The sequence below is a fragment of the Erinaceus europaeus genome, chromosome 5 (genome assembly GCF_950295315.1).
Source record: "Erinaceus europaeus chromosome 5, mEriEur2.1, whole genome shotgun sequence".
NCBI classification, from domain to species: domain Eukaryota; kingdom Metazoa; phylum Chordata; class Mammalia; order Eulipotyphla; family Erinaceidae; genus Erinaceus; species Erinaceus europaeus.
In genome coordinates, this window is record NC_080166.1 from 47,751,131 (window position 1) to 47,773,858 (window position 22,728).

General features: G+C 39.3%; 1 long non-coding RNA gene across 1 annotated transcript in view; it reads left to right on the forward strand.

Moving 5' to 3' along the window:
* Positions 1 to 8,646: 8,646 nt before the first annotated feature.
* The window catches only part of LOC132538691 (uncharacterized), a 37,312-nt gene continuing 23,230 nt past the window's right edge, over positions 8,647 to 22,728 (forward strand). The window contains exon 1 of the long non-coding RNA XR_009550045.1: positions 8,647 to 9,056. This is a non-coding gene — a long non-coding RNA (uncharacterized LOC132538691). The remainder of the gene's footprint in view (positions 9,057 to 22,728) is intronic.

Genomic DNA, 22,728 nt, shown 5'->3' on the forward strand with positions numbered 1-22,728 from the left:
GGGGACAGAGGAACCCTTTTGCTTTGCTGGTGGGAATGTAGATTGGTACATCCTCTGTGGAGAGCAGTCTGGAAAACTCTCAGAAGGCTAGACATGGACCTTCCATATGATCCAGTAATTCCTCTCCTGGGCTTATACCCCAAGGACTCCATAACACCCAACCAAAATGAGGTGTGTACTCTTATGTTCATAGCAGCACAATTCATAATAGCTAAATCCTGGAAGCAACCCAGGTGCCCAACAACAGATGAGTGGCTGAGAAAGCTGTGGTATATATACACAATGGGATACTATGCAGCTATCAAGAACAACGAACCCACCCTCTCTGACCCATCTTGGTCAGAGGTAGAAGGAATTATGTTAAGTGAGCTAAGTCAGAAGGATAAAGATGAGTATGGGATGATCCCACTCATCAACAGAAGTTGAGTAAGAAGATCTGTAAGGGAAACAAAAAGCAGGACCTGACCAAATTGTAAGTAGGGCACCAAAGTAAAAACCCTGTGGTGAGGGGTAGACATGCAGCTTCCTGGGCCAGTGGGGGGTGGGAGTGGGTGGGAGGGATGGGTCACAGTCTTTTGGTGATGGGAATGGTGTTTATGTAAACTCCTAGTTAAAATGTAGTCATATAAATCACTAGTTAATTAATATGAGAGGGGGAAAATTAATTGTATGTCTCGAAGTTTTTCAAAACACAAACTGAATCTTTTTAATATATAGGCTGTGTAACTGATATGCAGACTACTCTCTCAAAAGCCTAGACCAAGTAGATCAGAAGCAACCAATAGCACAGCTATATGCAAGATACTGGGTACTGCACAGGAAACCCTAACAAAAGGACTTTTCAAAGTTAACGCAATTACCAAATAATGTGATGATAACATTAACTATCGATTGTCTTTTTGAACCCTAAGACAGCAGGAACCTCACATCTCCACTATAGAGCCTCTACGTCCCCCAGTCCTAGAACCGTTGGATAGGGCCCACTTTCCTGTATGCCTCTCCCAATCCATATCAAATAATATTGCATCTGCCGATCACAACCTAACCAACACAATGATTGCCACCTTAACATGCTTCAGCTCAGACTGTGTCCAGAGACTTCACGTTTGGAATGACAACCCTTCAGCTTCATTACTCGGTGAGACCTTTCCTTTCATAGTATACTCTAATTCCATCTCAGGTAGATCACTTTCTAACAAAGTCCCAGAACCTTGATATACACCAGTTTCTGTGAGAGAGAGCATATGTTCACACGTATCCGTAAACTACTGCAGAATAAATACCTGAAAGCAGAAGTACACTAGAGTTTGCAGTGAGTACCCCCCTAACACTTCCTCTCCACTATTCCAAGCTTTGGGTCCATGACTGCTCAACAATTTGTTTGGATTCGTATATTAACTCTTTTTTCAGTCACCAGGTTCCAGATGTCATCAGGATGCTGGCCAGGCTTCCGTGGACTGAAGACCCCACCAATGTGTCCTGGAGCTCAGCTTCCACAGAGACCCATCCTACTAGGGAAAGAGAGAGGCAGACTGGGAGTATGGACTGACCAGTCAATGCCCATGTTCAATGGGGAAGCAATTACAGAAGCCAGACCTTCTACCTTCTGCAACCCACAATGACCCTGGGTCCATGCTCCCAGAGGGATAGAGAATGGGAAAGCTATCAGGGGAGGGGGTGGGATATGGAGATTGGATGGTGGGAATTGTATGGAATTATACTCCTCCTACCTTATGGTTTTGTTAATTAATCCTTTCTTAAATAAAAAAGAAAAAAAGAAAATAAGATGATTTTTTCAAGAATTTTATACATAAAAAAAAAAAAAAGAATTACTAGTATGGGGAAATCCCGACCAAAATACCAAGATAAATTTTCAGTGTTTCAAAAATGCATCAGGTTAAATCATTATGACAATTACTATGCAAAATTTAAGATAAACAGATTCTGTAACAAAAGGTAAGTATTTGTCCTACTCTTTTCCTGAAATGATATTTGAGTTAGCTCGTTAGACCTAGCCCCTTTCCTTGTCTTTTGTATTCTCCATCTCAGGAGATTGATCTCTAGTCTAGATGAATGTTTCCCATGTCATTTACCTTCCTGTTTTCATTAGTCATTTGGCAATCCCCAGTAAGACACTGAAAAGAGTAAGAAGTCCCGGGAGGAGAGTGAGGTCTGTATATTTATTTCATGGTTGTCACTTCCTGAGGAACCCCAGGTTCACTGTGTGTCTTAATTGAAAATGAAGAATTGAAAATCCTCATTAGACTGCAAGATTCGCCTCTGGTGCCAGTGACCGTTTGTCCTTTTAATCCTTATACCTTGGGAGTGGTGAGCTCTAGGTTTCAGCATTGTCTTTCGTGCTTTCCTTGCATCCACAATTTTTAAAATACTGTGTTGGAAATGCCATGATGAAATTTTGCATAGAAAAACAGAAAAATACATCACAACTGTTCTTGAAACTTTCTTTGAAAGTTCTTGAACTTTCAAAGAAAGTTTCAAAGTTCAAAGAAAGTTTCAAAGTTCAAAGAAAGTTCTTGAACTTTCTTTAATATCTCCTACTTTAAGTCTGCTGTTTCCTGTTGTGATCCTGACTGATACACCAGGTCATTTGAGTAAAGATATGAGAATGAGATAAGAGCAAGTCATGTGGACACTTGAGGACAGAAGTATTCCAGAGGCAACAAGTAGAAAGTCATCTTTCCACAGTCTGGTAGTGAAAAGCACAGAAGCTCTTTATTCTCTCTTGACTTTCACATTATATATCCTATACTATAATAAAATATCACAGTTTTCCTGTGGCAGTCAGATTCCTCATTTATAATGGAATTGTCATTTCTAAACTCAAATCCAATTGTTGAGATTCATTAATATTTTGAAAGCAAATGCAGGTCCTACATTTCTTTATCTTTTGATCATTAAATAAATATTTAAGAGGCAAAACTGTGCATTGAATACTGTTAAAGTCCAAGATCTTAATAGTAAATAAAACAAGGATGGCATATACCTTTCTGTAAGTTTCAACCTAGTGGATGTGACAAGCAGTCACAAAAGTAAAATTAAAATAAAAACAAGTACAACATAATAGGGCTACAATTTGGAGGTTCTCACACTGTACAAGAGTAATGTGAGGGGGTTGGGCGGTGGCGCAATGCGTTAAGCGCATGTGGCACAAAGCGCAGGGACCGGATTAAGGATCCCGGTTTGAGCCCCCGGCTCCCCACCTGCAGGGGAGTTGCTTCACAGGCGGTGAAGCAGGTCTGCAGGTGTCTATCTTTCTCTCCCCCTCTCTGTCTTCCCCTCCTCTCTCCATTTCTCTCTGTCCTGTCCAACAACGAACAACATCAACAATGGCAATAATAATGACCACAATGAGGCTACAACAACAAGGGCAACAAAAATGGGGGAAAAATGGCCTCCAGGAGCGGTGGATTCATGGTGCAGGCACAGAGCCCAGCAATAACCCTGGAGGGAAAAAAAAAAGTTATGTGAAAGATTATACCTTTAGGATCTGACTAAATCTAGAAGCTCAAGGAGGCTTTTTCTCTGTGGAAATGATTATTGAGATCAATGTGAAGATAAAGAATAGAAAATTCAGACGATACTATAAAATGAGAAGAAACAAAAACAGTCAGTTCAAAACATCTGAGGTGAAACCACGAATTCAAGAGATTAGCAAGAAGTTCTTGTCATTGGTACACAGTAAGATAGAATTTAATTTAGATGAATTTAACAAGATTTTTAAAAAAGGTTATCTCTTTCTCTCCTGGGATATATCTAAAACAAACAAGCATACCCACCTGAAGAGATCTATGTATGTATATGTTCATAGCAGCAAAATTTGTCATATCCCAATCTTGGAAGAAACCAATGACAGGTGAGTGGCTAAGAAAGTTCTGATATATATATTACTCGGCTGCTAAATATAATGAAGTCATCTCCTTTGGTTCTTCTTGGATGGATCTTGTTAAGTGAGATAAATCAAACAGAGGAGGACAAATACCAGATGATTTCACTTATAAGTGGAGCTCAAGAAACAAGACCAGAAAAGGAAAGTACAAATCTAAACCAGGAAGGGTATACTGCACCATAGCAAAAGACCTGGGAAGAGAGGACTTGGGGGGGGGGGTATTAGTAGGGTCTTGAGGAATTTATATGCCCATATGTCAATAGCCATACTTACTACTATAAATCACTAATACCCCAGTAAAATGGAAAAAATAGAGAAAGATTAGCTCAAGCAAAGCTTTACTAATTGTGACAAATGTGTTGTTCTCTGGCTATGTTCACTGATTAAATAATTCTTTTTTCCCCTTCTTCTTCTTCTTCTAGCATTTGCCCTTCTTCCGTAGCCAGTCAACAGCGTCAGGTTGAAAGCTGTCAGGAGCTGCTTGTTGCTGGCTTTGAAAGTGACTGGGATCCATGTGGATTCAGTTGGCTAGGAAGGATCGTCAGTTTCCCCAATGAATGGGTACTCACGGGATGCACCACGAGAAGGTCGATCCAATGCATCCCTTTTTTTCCCCCCTAAAACAGCAAGAATCCATTGACAAGTTTTGTAGCTAAAAGAGACTGTCTTGCATAATAATCAATGTATTTCTTGAAATAAGTAAATTAAGTACAATCCAGTAAATTAGAACTATTAATCTCAAAGTAGAGAAATATTGTGACATGCATGTTTATTAGTTTTAATCCATAGTCTAGAACAATTGGTTAACCCTGAAGGGTTTGCTAAGTATTTGAAAGATAAGTGTAATGAGTGATTTTGTCATTGATCTTTAGCTAATGACTTGATAAGGACTTTAGAAATGATCTCCTGCATGTTGTCAATGACATTCAAAGAATACATAATAACAAAAATAATTGCACATTACATTAACACTTGTATAAATAGGCAATATGAATTTAATTTCCAGAAGACTATATTATGGTCACCCATCTAAATGTAGGCACAAGAAAAACTCTGAGCCATGTTCTAGACATAGTTTGAGTTTTTCTTGACTATTCTTCATCAGAGGTTGTTAGAATTATATGCCATTATGGAGTCTGCTGGAAGGAACTGTATCTTGCAATATGCCTCAAAGTAGAGATATACAATCAAGTGTATAGATTAGATTAACCCTCTTATTTTCTAATAATTTTTATTGTGGTAAAATATACATAACATACAATTAATTACCTTCACCATTTTCCTTCCTTATGTGGAATTGCTCATGAACAATTTCATTGGACTAAACCACTTCTTAAGTCCAAATAGGCTATAGGTTGAGAGAGACAAATGGAGAAATACCACAGGATCAAAGCTTTCTCCATTGTCATACCACCTCCCACTGGCATCAGAGCTTGAACATGGTCAGTTGCATGGTAATGCAGGCACTCTGCCCAGTGAACTATCTCTCCAACCCAATCTGTTCCATTTTTAGATGCATTTAAATCTGTTCCATTTTTATAAGTGGTATAATACATTCAAATATTGTACTACCATCACCAGAAGACTTCTCCAGAATACTTTTCATCATATGAAACTAACATTCTCTATTACCTTTTTTAAGATTATATTTATGTACTAATGGAGCAAGATAAGAGGATAAAGAGAAAGATTCAGACATCACTCTGGTACATTTGCTGCCTGGGATTGAACTCAGGACCTCATGATTTAGAGTCCAAAACTTTATCCATTGCACCATCTCCCAGAGCACATATTCTCTACTCTTAAAGTAACTCTCTGTTCTTCTGTTTATCAGCTTCTTGCAACTAACGTCCTACTATTTGTTCTGATCATTTTCACTGCTCTATATAGCTTCTTTAACTGGAAATGTACAACACTTAATACTTTATTTCACTTAGGTTTTGAGTGTCATCCATATTGTGTAGTATGTGTGACTTTTCTCCCATTTTAAGACCGAACAGTGTCCTTTTTATCTTTCCTGTTCTCTAGTATTAGAAAATGTAACAAAATTTGGCTTATGGCTTGCTTTCAGTACAACAGCTCATTTTGTTGAACAGCTCTGGAAGAGGAAGCCTATAGTAGTTCTTCTCCTCCTCCGCCTCCTCCTCCGTCATCGTGTGCGTGTGCGTGTGCATGTGTGTGTGTGTGTTTAATAGTGGCCTAAATGATTGTAAAATTATAGGACATTGTTCGACACCACACACATCACCCAAGTTTTCTTTACCCAGGTATCCTGTAATTCTCACAAGACTCTTTTAAACTAGGCTAATTACGAGCTGAATAACAAAGAAATATTTTTCTTTTTATTTCCTTCTTTTATTTTTATTAGTGATTTAATAATGGTCAGTAAGATTGTGGGATAAGAGGGGTACAATTCCATACAATTACCACCACTAGAGTTCCATATCCCATCCCCTCCATTTGAAACTTCCCTATTCTTTACTCTCTGGAAGTATGGACCAAAGATCTTTATGGGGAGCAGAAGGTGGGAGGTCTGGCTTCTGTAATTGCTTCCTTGCTGAACATGAGTTTTGACAGGTCGATCTATACCCCCAGCCTGTTTGTATCTTTCCTTAGTGGGGTAGGGCTCTGGAGAGGTGGGGTTCCAGGACACATTGTTGAGGTCATCTGCCCAGGGAAGTCAGCTTGGTGTTATGGTAACATCTGAAACTTGGTGGCTGAAAAGCATTAAGATATAAAACAGAACTTGTTCAATAATCAGGAATCTAAAGTAAGACTAAAACAGATGAGATTTGGGGTTGTCATGTTGGAAGAAGCTAGGAAGTCTATTTTAGGTATATTCCAAGGGGCCCATGACTTTACTATTTTTTGCCTGAGCCCTTCGGCTAATACGCAGGTGAGCTGCAAGTATTGTCTAGGTATATGCTGTCAGAGTTGGAAATAGAACTAGAAAGCTGGGTCAGGGAAGAAAGTAGTTCTCAAATATGGGAAAAGCATATAAATACCACTACCTGTAAAGACAATTGACCTGACCTAGGGCCCATGTCTATTCATATTTAGCAGAAGAGCCTGTGTAACCTCTGCATCCCTGCCATTCTGAGCTTGCATTCCATGGTCATAGCTAGGAACATTCTAGATTGCATTCATTTCAGGAATATTCTTCCTTGAGTGGAAGATTATATTGACCCAGCTTCTCTTTGGAGAGTGGGGCAGTTTCTACCATTGTTGTTCTACATTGAAAGCACACTCATTCTATGTGGAAGAGACCCACAAGAGGGTTTATATGTTCTTTCTGATGGAGATTGCTGTGATGCACTATACCAGTAACCATAGGAAGTCCGGCATAGCACTGGGCTGACGTCAGCTTTGGAGACAGAGCATACAGTGATCTGTGCAAACACACAATGGACTGTGGGTGGATCTGTGCAAATGTACAAAGCATTGTGGGTGGACTGAATAAACTAAAAAGAACAGCCAGCCGAAAGTCTACCCCTCTTTGGCTGCTGATTCTTCTCCTGGTCAGACACGTCTTGGCTGAGGCTGTTTGAGGTGCCTGCAATGCTACTTCTCCCGGAAACTGAACACGTGTGACTTTTGCAATCTTTATACGACAAGGTTAGACTTAGAGTGATTGAGGGAAGTGAAATAGGAAGTAGGTAAGGAGAGTATCCAGGACTAAATAGAAAATATTTTACTGGGAGTTCGGTTGTAGCACAGCGGATTTAATGCACATGGCACAAAGCACAAGGACCAGCATAAGGATCCTGGTTTGAGCCCCCGGCTCCCCACCTGCAGGAGAGTCGCTTCACAGGCGGTAAAGCAGGTCTGCAGGTGTCTATCTTTTTCTCCCCCTCTCTGTCTTCCCCTCCTCTCTCCATTTCTCTCTGTCCTATCCAACAACTATGACATCAGTAACAACAACAAAATAACTACAACAAAAAAACAAGGGCAACAAAAAGGGAAAATAAATATTAAAAAAAGAAAATATTTTATTAAGTACTTTCTGTTGTAATGAATCCAAGGAGGAGTGAAGAACCAAGATATTGGATTAAGAAAAACAAAATAGGACATTCTGCACGAAGGAAGCAAACATATCAGGAATTAAAAGGAAAATCATGATGAGACTGATGAAATGAGTTAGTGTCTACTACAAGTCTGTATTTTGGGTCTAAGTGTTAAAAAATGAAAATCTTGAACATTAGGCACTTTTTTCTCAATTTTTGGAAAACATGTTTCCTCTGATGGAAGAAAAACAGTAACATATTAAATACTACAATATATAAGTCTTTTCAACAAACTATGCCTTATTTAATTTAATTTAATTTATTGTCACAAGAAATTGGTGCCTGCATAATGAATCCACAGCTCCCAGCAGCCATTTTCTATCCCCGCCCACACCCTCTTTCTTTGATGAGAAAGAGAATTTGAGAGGGAAAGGGGAAAGAGTAAGTGAAAGAGACAGAAAGACACCTGCAGTTCTGGATTCACTGCTTATGAAGTTTCCTTTCTTAAGGAGTGAAGAGTAAGAGGCTTGAATCCAGAGCTTCATTCATTCATTCATTCAGTCACTTGTGCACTTAACTAGGTGAATCCTATTAGGCTCCCTTTAGCTGCTTATTTATTTATTTTTTAACATCTTTGTTGTCCAGCTCAATACAAAGGGATTATGATGTAGTGATTACGTATACAGAATCATCATAATGGGATATGACTCAAAGAAAGAAAACAGGCAGCTTTAGAGGGTTCACATTTTCCTTAATAGGACAGAATATAATAAAGGAGGAAAAAATGATATAACACAGAGCCTCCCCAGAAGAAACAACAACTTTCCACATGCCAGAATTCCCCATTGAGATTTCAGCTGTCATAGTGCCTCTGGTATAGTCTAAGGACTCCTCCAACATGGCTGGTTGTTTTTGCTTCCCACTCTTCTGTTACTGTTATCCCATATGGTGTGTGTAACTGATGGGAACCCAAGCTGTATTCCCAAGTAATTGTCTCACAGCTAGAAAATGTGAAGATCATCCTCCCCAAAGCACCCTGTGGAAGAATAGGCTTGTGTATGTCCTAGAGAATATGGAGTCTCTACCGTTTCACACACTTGAGTATCACCAACAGCAAAGCTGAAGGAACCGAGGACAAACCTGAGGTATGTAATGTTACAGAACATAGAGTTGGCTGTGTATGTGTATGATATGTACATAGGCATACTATGTAAATGTGCATACAGTATACTTTTAGGTAGCCTGGACTTGAAACTGTATTTAATTTTTTTGTGTTAGGGATCAAACATGGAAGCTTGTGATAAAACTACTAAGTTACATCCCAGCCCAAACTTATTAATATAAATGTCAGAACCAGAGTCATTATACCTGACTCTCAAATCACTATTTTGAAATCACAATCTTTACTTGGAAAAAAAAAAGAAAAAAAAAGGAACAAACTGTTTCGAAGACTTGCAGGAACTCTATCTTTGGGAGCTGGGAGGGTAGGTACAAAAACTTTGGTGATCACCTCTCCATAGCCCAGCTCCACTAGGGAAAGACAGAAGCAGGCTGGGAGTATGAATCGACCTGCCAATGCCCATGTCCAGTGGAGAAGCAATTACGGAAGCCAGATCTTCCACTCTCTGCACCCCATAATGATCCTGGGTTCATACTCCCAGAGGGATAAAGAATAGGAAAGCTTCCAATGGAAGGGGTGGGATGGAGAAATCTGGTGGAGGAAATTGTGTGGAATTCTATCACTGTTATTCAATGGACTTGTTGTTCATAATAATAAAAAAACTTTGGTGGTGGGTGTGGTGTGTGGAACTCTATACTACAGTCCTACAATCTCATAGCCTACTATTAATCACAAATAAAAAATAGCATTCTTTTTATTTTGTTTATTTTTAATTTTTATTTATAAAATCAAAATATTGGGAGTCGGGTGGTGGCGCAGTGGTTAAGCGCATGTGGCGCAAAGCGCAAGGACCAGTGTAAGGATCCGGGTTGAAGCCTCTGGCTCCCCACCTGCAGGGCAGTCGCTTCACAGGCGGTGAAGCAGGTCTGCAGGTGTCGTCTTTCTCTCCCCCTATCTTCCCCTCCTCTCTCCAGTTCTTTCTGTCCTATCCAACAACAACGATGTCAATAACAACAATAATAACCACAACAATGTTAAACAAAGGCAACAAAAGGGAAAATAAATATTTAAAAAATATCAAAATTTTGAGAAGACCATAGGATAAGAGGGGTACAATTCCACGCAGTGCCCACCACCAGAACTCCGTATCCCATCCCCTTCCTTGATAGCTTCCCTATTCTTTATCTGTCTGGGAGTATCGACACAGGATCATTATGGGGTGCAGAAGGTGGAAAGTCTAGCTTATGTAATTGCTCCCCCGCTGAACATGGGCATTGGCGGATGGATTCATACTCCCAGCCTGTCTCTATCTTTCCCTAGTGGTGCAAGGATCTGGGGATGTAGGGCTCCAGGACACATCGGTGGGGTTGTCTGCCCAGGGAAGACAGGTTGGCATCATGGTATCATCTGGAACCTGGTGGCTGAGAAAGAATTAAGATATGAAGCAGAAAAATTGTTGGCTAATCATGAACCCAAAGGCAAGAATATTGCTGATGAAGATTTGGGGTCTCCATTTTAGAAAAAGCCACTAGGTCAGTTTTAGGTATATTCCAAAGGGCCCATGACTTTACTAGTTTTTGCCTGAGCCTGATATCTAATATGCAGGTGGACCCAGGTTTTTGTCTGGGGAGATGGTGTCATAACTGGAAAAAGGACTAGAAAGATGGATTAGGGGCAAGAGCAGCTCCCAAATACGGGGAAAGCATATAAATATTGTTGACTGTAGACCTCAACAATTTGATTTGGGGTCCATATTCAGTACAGGATCCTATGTAACCTCTGCATTCCTATAGTTCTGAGCTCGAATTCTGTGGTCATGGCTAGGAACATTCCAGGCTACACTAATTTCAGGACACATCTTCCTCGAGTGGTAGGTAGAGAGTATGTTATCCAACCTCCCTTCAGAGAATGGAGCAGTGTTTACCATTGTTGAGCCACATTGAGGGCAAGGTCCTGTAGGAGCCTTCAAAGGGGTCTTCTGCACAGCAAAAGAAACCATCAACTAAAGAGACCCCTCACAGAATGGGAGATCTTCACATGCCATACATCAGACAAGAGGCGAATAACCAAAATATATAAAGAGCTCACCAAACTTAGCAACAAAAAGGCAAATGACTCCATCCAAAAATGGGCAGAGGATATGAGTAGAATATTTACTTCAGATGAGATCCAAAAGAGTAACAAACATATGAAAAATTGCTCCAGGTTACTGATTGTCAGAGAAATACAAATAAAGACAACAATGAAATATCACCTCACCCTTGTGAGAATGGCATACATCAAAAGTTACAGCAGCAACAAATGCTGGAGAGGTTGTGGGGACAAAGAAACCCCTCTACACTGCTGGTGTGGATGTAAATGAGTCCAATCTCTGTGGAGAGCCATCTGGAGAACCCTCACAAGGCTAGAGATGGGCCTTCCATATGAGCCTTGTTTAAAAATATAAAGGATAGAGGCCAGGCAGTGGCACACCTGGTTAAGTGCATACATTACAGTACACAAGGACCCAGGTTCAACTCCCTGGTCCCCATCTGCAGGGGGAAATCTTCAGGAGTGGTGAAGCAGGGCTACAGGTTTCTGTCTCTTTCTTTCTTTCTTTTTTTTTTAATTTTAAAAAAAATTTATTTAGTTTATTTATTCCCTTTTGTTGCCCTTGTTGTTTTATTGTTGTAGTTATTATTGTTGTTGTCGTTGTTGGATAGGACAGAGAGAAATGGAGAGAGGAGGGGAAGACAGATAGGAGGAGAGAAAGATAGACACCTGCAGACCTGCTTCACCGCCTGTGAAGCGACTCCCCTGCAGGTGGGGAGCCGGGGTTCGAACCGGGATCCTTATGCCGGTCCTTGTGCTTTGTGCCACCTGCGCTTAACCCGCTGCGCTACAGCCCGACTCCCTGTCTCTTTCTTTCTATATTTCCCTTTCTCCCTCGATTTCTCTCTGTCGCTATCTAATAATAAATAAATAAATAAATAAATAAATAAATAAATAAATAAAATTTTAAAAAGTTTAAAAAGTATACAAAGGATGAACTGTTTCTCCCAGGATGTTGTGGCTTGGAGGCTGAGGTGATGTGTTGCACTGCCATATGCTTAATAAGGTTGAAAGCCTTTTCAAAGTAATAGGCCAACGGAAGTCATTTTTCTGGAAATATGCTTGTATCTCTGATTCTTAATGGAATGCTAGTTTTGCCTACAGATTGTAGAATGCCAAATTTTTATGTATGTTTGTTAGAAGAAGAATGAAGTTCTTCTACATCCATTCTCTCTTTCAGTAGGATTTTTTTTTTCCTGTCTGGTTGAAATAAATTTTGGGTATATTTATCTAAAAGAGAGAGGGAGAAAGAGAGACAGGAAGAGAGAGAAACTACAACACTTAATTCCTTTCTGCAAAGTCTCACTAGTTATTGAGAATAGATAAGTATTTACTTTGGGGTCATACATCAAATTAGGAATATTAAGATTACCAAGCATTCAATTTGTCAGTGTAACTAAGCAGATTTTAAAATCATATTGTGTATTTTTTTATTATTGATCTAATAATAATTGACAAGATTGTGGGATAAGAGGGGTACAATTCCACACAATTGCTACCACCAGAGTAACACATCACATCCCTTCCATTTGAAGCTTCCCTATTCTTTATTCCTCTGGGTATATGGACCCAGGATCATTATGGGGTGCAGAAGTGGAAGGTCTGGCCATTATAACTGCTGGGCCTGGGTATTGACAGGTCCATCCATACTCCCAGCCTGTTCTTGCTTTTCCCTAGTGGGGCAAGATTCTGGGGAGGTGGGGTTCTAGGACACATTGGTGGGGTCACCTGCCCAAGGAAGTCAGGTTGGCATCATGGTGGCATCTGCAACTTTGTGGCTAAAAAGCATTAAGATGTAAAGCAAAACAAATTGTTTAATAATTAGAAACCTAAAGGTAAGTTTATAGAAGATGAGATTTGGGGTTGTCATGTTGGAAGAAGCTAGGTAGTCTATTTTAGGTTTATTCTAAGGGGCCCATGACTTTACTAATTTTTGCCTGAGCCCCTCAGCTAACACGCAGGTGAGCTGAAAGTATTGTCTAGGAAGATGCTGTCAGAGTTGAGGATAGGACTAGCAAGCTGAATTAGGGCAGAGAGTAACTCCCAAATATGGGGAAAATATGTAAATACCCCACTGATCTGAAGTAGGAGCCTGTACAACCTTTGCATCCCTTGAAGTCTAAGCTCGCATTCCATGGTCATAGCTAGGAACATTCTAGGCTGCACTCATTTCAGGAAAAGTCTTCCTTGAGTGACAGAGTATATTACCCCAGCCTCTCTTTGGCAGTTTCTATCACTATTGTTCTACATTGAGGGCAAGGTCCTGTAGAGGCCCTCAAGAGGGTTTATGATGTTCTTCCTTATGGAGATGACCAGTGATGGTATAGAGAGGGATCTATTAAATGTCTATGCCTATCATGTCTATGTGGGAATCCCAGGATTCCTTGAGTAGGGCCTTCAAGGATGGGGTGGCCTAGTAGAAGGGCTATCATTAGAGTGTTCTGGTCTCTTGCCCTTATCCAGCTTTTACAATCTTTACTTCATCTGACAAAGCTAGACTTAGAGTGATTGGGGAAAGTGAAATAGGAAGTAGATGAGGATTTCAACACGGGCTCAAATTATTAGTGTATTTTTAATAGTAGCTTATTTTATTTTATTTTATTTTATTTTTTGGAAATATTAAATCACCTATCACATTAGACCAAAGAGACCAGAAGCAACTGGTCTTGTCAGTGAATAAGATATAGTTATTTGTAAATAACATTGAATTACATTAAATCATGATAAGGTCTTCTATAGAACCTTTGGAGCTTTGCTCTTTGCCTTAATGTTTCTTTTGATCCCTACCATTTGATAAGGCATCTGCTGATCTCAACCAGATCAATGCAACCAATGCCACCTCAACATGTTTCACTTTGGACTGTGTCCAGAGATGCCAGACCTAGGATGTCAACCCTTCAGCTCTAATACTCAGGCGGGATCTTTCCTAGCTCACAGGACTCCTAAATTCCATTTCAGTCATCACACCTCCTGGCAGAGTTATATAACCTAGATATAGACCAGGGCACATAAGATAGGGCTCACATGCACATGTATACATAAGTTAGAGGAAAACATATACCTTAAAGTAAAAGTGTGCAGTAGTCTATATAGTGTATAGAGAAAATAAACATGTGAAGTAGAAAAATAAATAAATGAAAATAAAATAAATAAATAAATAAATGAAAAATAAATAAATTACTCAATAATTGCAGCAAGGAAATAGAAAGACGTAACAAAAAGACAACATGCAGTACTTAGTCATATAGATTTTTTTTTCTGACTTCACCTAGTGACTTTTAAGCTGGCAGGTGAACATCCAAAAGCCATTATAATTGACTAGGGATAATCCTGTAATTCTAAAAAAAAAGTGCTTTTTTTAAAAAAAATTTTTATTTACTGGGTAGAAAATTGAGAGGGAAGAGGGAGATGAGGAGAGAGAAAGAGAGACATCTGCAGCACTGCTTCACTACTTGCAAAGCTTTCCCCCTTCAGGTAAGAACACTGGGCTCAGATACAGGTTTGAGTGAACATGTTACACCCCCAGAAGATCTTAGCATAAATTCTAATTATATGATTTCGAAGTACCTATCAGCAGCCCTCTTTTTGTTGGGCTCAGATACAGGTCAATTCTAACACAGAAGACTTATTAAAAAAAAAGTCAAACCCTCATGTCAGAAGAATATCTCATGGAGTAGGGTGATTGCCTTACCACATGTATTAGCCAAGTTCACGTTCTGGTACTACGTGGAGACAGCTCCACGAGATAGTAACAACACTGGAGCAAGTATCTGTGCTGCAGTTTCTTTTCCTTTCTGCCTGCCTGACCATCTCTCAATCTCTCACTCTACTTGAATAGAAAAGTTTTCACGGAATATGAAAGTGTGCATTCATGAGGACTCCACTGCACTAAAACAAAAAGGAATTTACCATTGCTTTCTTGTCTTATAACATCCTTCATATGACATTAGAGAGAGCACCACTACTAGGAAGGCAGGAAATTAAAAATCTGTAGGCATTCAGTGGACAGTACAGAATGATAACATTAATGGGCCGTGTTCCTTTGCAGCGTATTTGGAGACTCATGGATTTGGGGACTATAAAGGATGTTGGGAATTGAGCGCTCTATGGTGAAACAGGAGGATGGTTTGGTGGAGATTGAGGTGTGGTAATACCTCCTCTTGAGGAACTTTGGAATTGTCCTCTTGTGACATCAACCATGTAAACCAACAAGTGATTTTTAAAAACCTATACAACCAATATAAAAATATTCCAACTGTGTGTACTTTAATTCATATTTTAGATACTCATCATGAAGAAAGTAAAAAGAAGTAGTATCTGTGCTTTTAGTAATATCAAGGTGCTATTTGTTTCTTTTATTGAGCAAGTGCTATCCTACTGTCTTGAATGGGTGGGGTTGTGTCTCCCCAAAATACAGGTTAGCATCTCTTACCCTCCACCTATGAGTGAGATGATTCAGTATCTGTCTTTTACTTTCAGTTATTGTAGCAAAAGACAAGTCTTGCTGTCTTCTGGCCAGCAAAAGTCGCTGTGGTGATGACAGTAATTAGTCAAGATTCTGATAGAGGACTGAGGGGAGGCGAATGGTGGAAAAATGACTGCCTGCCCAACTTCAGTCTTTGATGTATATTTATTTAAATCAGAGTCTTAGAATCAGCATGTTTGCAGTTATACTCACTTTATTTCTAAGAAATATCTGCAGTTACACTTGTGTTATTTCTAGTGAACTGACTTGTACAGTTAGTTCTTGTTCGCTAAACAGTATCTGTTTATCTAGCCATTTTTTTCAATGGTCGATATGTATACAAGGAACAGTTTTTCTTCTGTCTTCATCAGAGAAAAAAAAAACAGTCCTGATTTTATCAATATCTGGTTAGTCTTCTGCTTGGAAATTGTGAAGCAAAGCTCTACAACTTTCTTTTTTCTTCTTCTTTTTAAAACTTCCACAGACAAGATCTCGTATTTTCTTCCAGTGAAATAACAACTTCCTTATCCACTTATCTGTCCTAGGGAACTGAGGTTTCTTCCAAATCTTGACTATTATTTAAAGAGTTGAAGTGAACATTGGTGTGCAGATATCTCTTCAGATACATACTTTTGTGTTTTTCAGATAGGTACTTGGGAGATAAACTGCCAGATTGTATTATAGGCCTTTTCTTTCTTTCTTTTTTCCTTTATTCTTTAAGAAAGAATTAATTAACAAAACCATAGGGTAGGAGGGTACAATTCAACACAATTCCTACCATCCAATCTCCATATCCCCCCCGCCCCCCGATAGCTTTCCCATTGTCTATCCCTCTGGGAGCATGGACCCAGGGTCATTGTGGGTTGCAGAAGGTAGAAGGTCTGGCTTCTGTAATTGCTTCCCCGCTGAACATGGGCATTGACTGGTTGGTCCATACTCCCAGTTTGCCTCTCTCTTTCCCTAGTAGGATGGGTCTCTGGGGAAGTGGAGCTCCAGGACACACTGGTGGGGTCTTCAGTCCAGAGAAGCATAGCCGGCATCCTGATGACATTTGGAACCTGGTGATTGAAAAGAGAGTTAACATACGAAGCCAAACAAATTGTTGAGCAATCATGGACCCAAAGCTTGGAATAGTGGAGAGGAAGTGTTAGGGGGGTACTCACTGCAAACTCTAGTGTACTTCTGCTTTCAGGTATATATTCTGCAGTAGTTTACGGACACGTGTGAACATATGCTCTCTCTCATAGAAACTGGTGTATATCAAGGTTTTGGGACTTTGTTAGAAAGTGAACCACCTGAGATGGAATTAGAGTATACTATGAAAGGAAAGGTCTCACCGAGTAATGAAGCTGAAGGGTTGTCATTCCACACGTGAAGTCTCTGGACACAGTCTGAGCTGAAGCATGTTGAGGTGGCAATCGTTGTGTTGGTTAGGTTGTGATTGGCAGATCTCCAGATTCAAAGGAGGTCTCGAAACTTTACATCAGGCTCAACCTGACACTGTTGACTGGCTACGGAAGAAGGGCAAACGCTAGAAGGCAGATGCAATATTATTTGATATGGATTGGGAGAGGCATATAGGAAAGTGGGCCCTATCCAATGGTTCTAGGACTGGGGGAAGTAGAGGCTCTATAGTGGAGATGTGAGGTTCCTGCTGTCTTAGGGTTCAAAAAGACAATCGATAGTTAATGTTATCATCACATTATTTGGTAATTGCGTTAACTTTGAAAAGTCCTTTTGTTAGGGATTGCTGTACAGTACCGAGTATCTTGTATATAGCTGTGCTATTGGTTGCTACTGATCTACTTGGTCTAGGCTTTTGAGAGAGTAGTCTGCATATCAATTACACAGCCTATATATTAAAAAGATTCAGTTTGTGTTTTGAAAAACTTCGAGACATACAATTAATTTCCCCCCTCTCATATTAATTAACTAGTGATTTATATGACTACATTTTACTAGGAGTTTACATAAACACCATTCCCACCACCAAAAGACTGTGACCCATCCCTCCCACCCACTCCCACCCCCCCCACTGGCCCAGGAAGCTGCATGTCTACCCCTCACCACAGGGTTTTTACTTTGGTGCTCTACTTACAATTTGGTCAGGTCCTGCTTTTAGTTTCCCTTTCAGATCTTCTTACTCGACTTCTGTTGATGAGTGGGATCATCCCATAATCATCTTTATCCTTCTGACTTAGCTCACTTAAAATAATTCCTTCTAGCTCTGACCAAGATGGGTCAGAGAGGGTGGGTTCATTGTTCTTGATAGCTGCATAGTATCCCATTGTGTATATATACCACAGCTTTCTCAGCAACTCATCTGTTGTTGGGCACCTGGGTTGCTTCCAGGATTTAGCTATTATGAATTGTGCTGCTATGAACATAGGAATAATACCTCTTTTTGGTTGGGTGTTATGGAGTCCTTGGGGTAGAAGCCCAGGAGAGGAATTACTGGATCATATGAAAGGTCCATGTCTAGCCTTCTGAGAGTTTTCCAGACTGCTCTCCACAGAGGCTGTACCAATTTACATTCCCACCAGAAATGTAAAAGGGTTCGTTCTTCAGCCCCCACAACCTCTCCAGCATTTGTTGCTGTTGTCCTTTTTGATGTATGCCATTCTTACAGGAGTGAGGTGGTATCTTAGTGTTGTCCTAATTTGCATTTCTCTGACAGTCAGTGACCTAGAGCAGTTTTTCATATGTTTGTTAGCCTTTTGGATCTCCTCTGAGGTGAATGTTTTGTTCATTTCCTCTGCCCATTTTTGGATGGGGTCATTTGATTTTTGTGGCTAAGTTTGCTGAGCTCTTTATATATTTTGGTGATGAGTTTCTTGTCTGATGTCTGGCATGTGAAGATCTTCTCCCATTCTGTGAGGGGTCTCTTTGTTTGTTTAATACTTTCTTTGGATGTGCAGAAGCTTTTCAATTTGATGTAGTCCCATTGGTTTGTTTCTGCTTTAGTCTTCCTTGCAATTGAGTTTGATTCATCAAAGATATCCTTGAGGTGTAGGTGGGAAACTGTTTTACCAATGTTTTCCTCTAGGTATTTGATTGTTTCTGGTCTGACATCTAGGTCTTTGATCCATTTGGAGTTGATTTTTGTTTCTGGTAAGATAAAGTGGTTCAATTTCATTCTTCTGCATGTCACTACCCAGTTTTCCCAGCACCATTTATTGAAGAGAGCCTCCTTTTTCCATTTAATCCTTTGGGCCCCCTTATCAAAGATTGGATGTCCATAGGTGTGGGGATTTATTTCTGGGCTTTCAATTCTGTTCCACAGGTCTGTGTGCCCATTTTTGTTCCAGTACCATGCTGTTTTGATGATGATGGTATTATAATATAGTTTAAGGCCTGGGAGTGGGATGCCTGCATTTCTGTTTCTTTTCCTTAAGATGGTTTTGGCAATTCTAGGTGTTTTCATATTCCAGATAAATGATTGTAGTGTTTGTTCTATTCTCTTACAGAAGCTTGGTGGAACTTTGATGGATATTGGATTAAATTTGTATATGGCTCTGGGGAGAATATTCATTTTGATAATATTTATTCTTCCAATCCATGAGCATGGGATATCTTTCCATTTCTTGGTATCAGTTTCTATCTCCTTGAGTAGCGACTCATAGTTTTCAGTATACAAGTCTTTCACTTCTTTGGTCAACTTTATTCCTAGGTATTTGATTGATTTTGCTGAAACAGTAAATGGGAGGGATTTCTGGATGTCTTCTTCTTCAGATTTAGTGTTTGCATAAAGAAATGCCACTGATTTTTGTACATTGATTTTGTAGCCTGATACCTTGCTATATTGCCTAATAACTTCCAGTAGTTTTCTGCTGGATTCTTTAGGGTTTTCTATGTATACTATCATATCATCTGCAAATAGTGAGAGCTTGACTTCTTCCCTTCCAATCTGTATTCCTTTGATTTGTTTCTCTTGCCTGATTGCTATGGCAAGAACTTCCAATACTATGTTGAAGAGTAACAGTGACAGTGGACAGCCCTGTCTAGTCCCCGATCTGAGGGGGAATGCTTTCAGCTTCTGTCCATTGAGTATGATGTTGGCTGTAGGTTTGCTATATATAGACTCCACTATCTTGAGGAATTTCCCATCTATTCCCATTTTTTGTAGAGTTTGGGCATGAATGGGTGTTGGATTTTATCAAAGGCTTTCTCTGCATCTATTGAGATAATCATGTCGTTTTTGGCTTTGCTTTTATTGATGTGGTGAATGACATTGATTGCCTTACGGATGTTGAACCAGCCTTGCATTCCTGGGATGAATCCCACTTGGTCGTGATGAACAATTTTTTTGATTGGCCATGCCCTTGTTTAATATTTTGGCATCTATTTTCATCAGAGATATTGGTCTGTAGTTTTCCTTTTTTGTTCTGTCCCTATCAGCTTTTGCTATTAGTTTGATGTTGGCTTCATAGAAGGTGGAAGGGCGTATTCCTGTTTCTTCAATCTTATGGAAAAGCTTAAGAAGTATGGGTACTAACTGTTTCCTGAAAGTTTTGTAGAATTCATTTGTGAAGCCATCTGGTCCAGGACTTTTGTTGTTGGGGAGGTTCTTTATAACGGTTTCAATTTCTTTGTCTGTGATTGGTGCATTTAGATTTTGTAGTTCTTCTTGGTTCAGTTTTGGAAGGGCATATGATTCTAGGAATTGTTCCATTTCTTCCAGATTCTCTATCTTGGTGTCGTATAGTTCTTTATAGAAGTTTCACAGGATTCTCTGGATTTCTGTGGTGTCAGTTGTGATATCTCCTCCATCGTTTACAATTCTATTAATTTGAGTCTTCTCTCTTTTTTGTTTCGTAAGTCTGGCTAGGGGTTTTTCAATTTTGTTTAATCTTTCAACGAACCAACATTTGGCTTCATTGATCTTTTGTATGGTTCTTTTATTTTCAATGTTGTTTATTTCTGCTCTAACTTTAGTGATTTCTGTCCTTCTGGTTGCTTTAGGGTTCCTTTGTTCCTCTTCCTCTAAGTCCTTGAGGTGTGCAGTAAGGTTGTTCATTTGAGCTTCTTCTTGGTGTTTAATATGTGATTATATGGCTGTAAGTTTCCCTCTCAGAACTGCTTTAGCTGTGTCCCAAATATTTTGATAGGTTGTGTTTTCATTTTCATTTGTTTCCTGGAACATTTGAATTTCCTGTTTGAGTGAATCTCTGACCCAGTGGTTCTTGAGGAGTATGTTGTTTAGTTTCCAAATTCTGTGACTTTTAATAATTTTCTGTTTGTTGTTAGTTTTACTTCACTGCGGTCTGAGAAGATACTTGGGATGATTTCAATGTTCTTGAATTTATTGATTCTGTCTTTGTGGCCTAACATGTGGTCTATCCTTGTGGTCTATGTGTTATGTGGATTTGAAAAGAAGGTGTATTCCTGTTTTTTGGGGTGAAGGACTCTGAAAATGCCCAAGAGGTATAGTCTTTCAATCTCTTCATTCAATTCTCTTGTATCTTTGTTGGTTTTATGCTTTGTTTTTCTGTCTAAGTGTGAGAGTGGGGTATTGAAGTCTCCCACTATTATTGTATTACTATTGATGTATTTTTGAAATTCTTTCAGTAAGTGCTTGACATATTTAGATGGTCCCTCATTGGGTGCATAGATGTTAATAATTGTTAAGTCTTCTTGTCTGATTGACCCTCTAATCATTATATAATGTCCTTGCCTATCTTTAATACTTTATTTAATTTAAAATCTATCGTGTCTGAGATGATAATGGCTGTTCCTGCCCTTTTTGTGGTCTGTTAGCATGTATTATATTTTTCCATCTTTTCACTTTAAGTCTGTGTTTATCTTGTTGTGACAGATGGGATTCTTGCAAGCAGCGTATGGTTGGATTATATTTTCTGATCCATCCCCCAACTCTGTGCCTTTTGATGGGTGAGTTTAAGCCATTGACATTTGTTGATATTATGGATTTAATGTATTGTAGTGCCATTGTTCAAAAAAAATTTTTTTTGTTTGCTCTGATATATTGCCAGTATTGTAGTGATGTTCTTGTTTATAACAGGTCTTTTAGAACCTCTTTCAGGGCCGGTTTGGTGATGGTTGCCTCCTTTAACTGTTGTTTGTCTAAGAAGGTTTTGATCCCTCCATCTAGTTTGAATGAAAGTCTAGCAGGACATATTATCCTTGGTTGAAACCCTTTTTCATTCAGGGCTTGATAGATATCTTGCCATTCTCTTCTGGCTTTTAGAGTTTGAGTGGAGAAATCTGCAGATAATCTTATGGGTTTTCCCTTGTATGTGACTTTTTGTTTCTCTCTTGCAGCCTTTAGGATCCTTTCTTTATCCTTACTTCTTCTCATTGTGACTATGATGTGTCTTGGTGTCTTCAGGTCTGCGTTGATTCTGTTTGGTACTCTCTGGGCCTCTTGAATCTTGATGTCCTTTCTGTTATTCAGGTCGAGAAGTTTTTTTCTATTATTTCCTCTAGGATGTTTGCTTCCCCTTCCTCTGTTTCTTCCTCTGGTAGGCCAATTATGCAAATGTTACTTCTTTTGAGATCATCCCATATGTCTCTGTTGTTGTTTTCAGTGTCTCTCAATCTCTTTTAATCTCTTTCACCTCTTTCTTCATTTTCTCTAACTCATCCTCTGTCTGACTAATTCTGTTTTCTGCTTCTGTTAGTCTGCTTTCCCTTGCCTCAGCTTCTTTCTTCATTACAGCTATTTCATCTTTCAGTTCTCTAATTGCCTCAAGATAATCAGTATTTTCCTTGGGGGTCTCAACTGTTGTTTCCCTAATACTGCCATTCCTTTCCTCCAATGTTGTTTTCATTTCTGGTGTTAATAAGTTTATTATTGCTTGCATACTTTTCTTATCTATGGTTACTTCTGGCTGATTTATAGTTTCTTCTGGGCTCTTTTCTTCATTCATTACAGTAGAAGTTTTATTTGTTTTTGATCATCCCATTTTTTTGATTTATGTGCTTCTTTTTTTTTATGCTCTGTTGTTCCTCAGTTGTTGTGTCTTGAGTACAAGCAACACTGTACTAAATACCTTTCTGACAATTTCACTCACCAACCTCAGGAATTACAGTAGTAACTGAAGTATTGAAGCAGTTTAATCACTACCACTTAGCCAAACAATTTCTCCAGTCCGTGATAAAATAGTAACCAAATCCCAGTGAA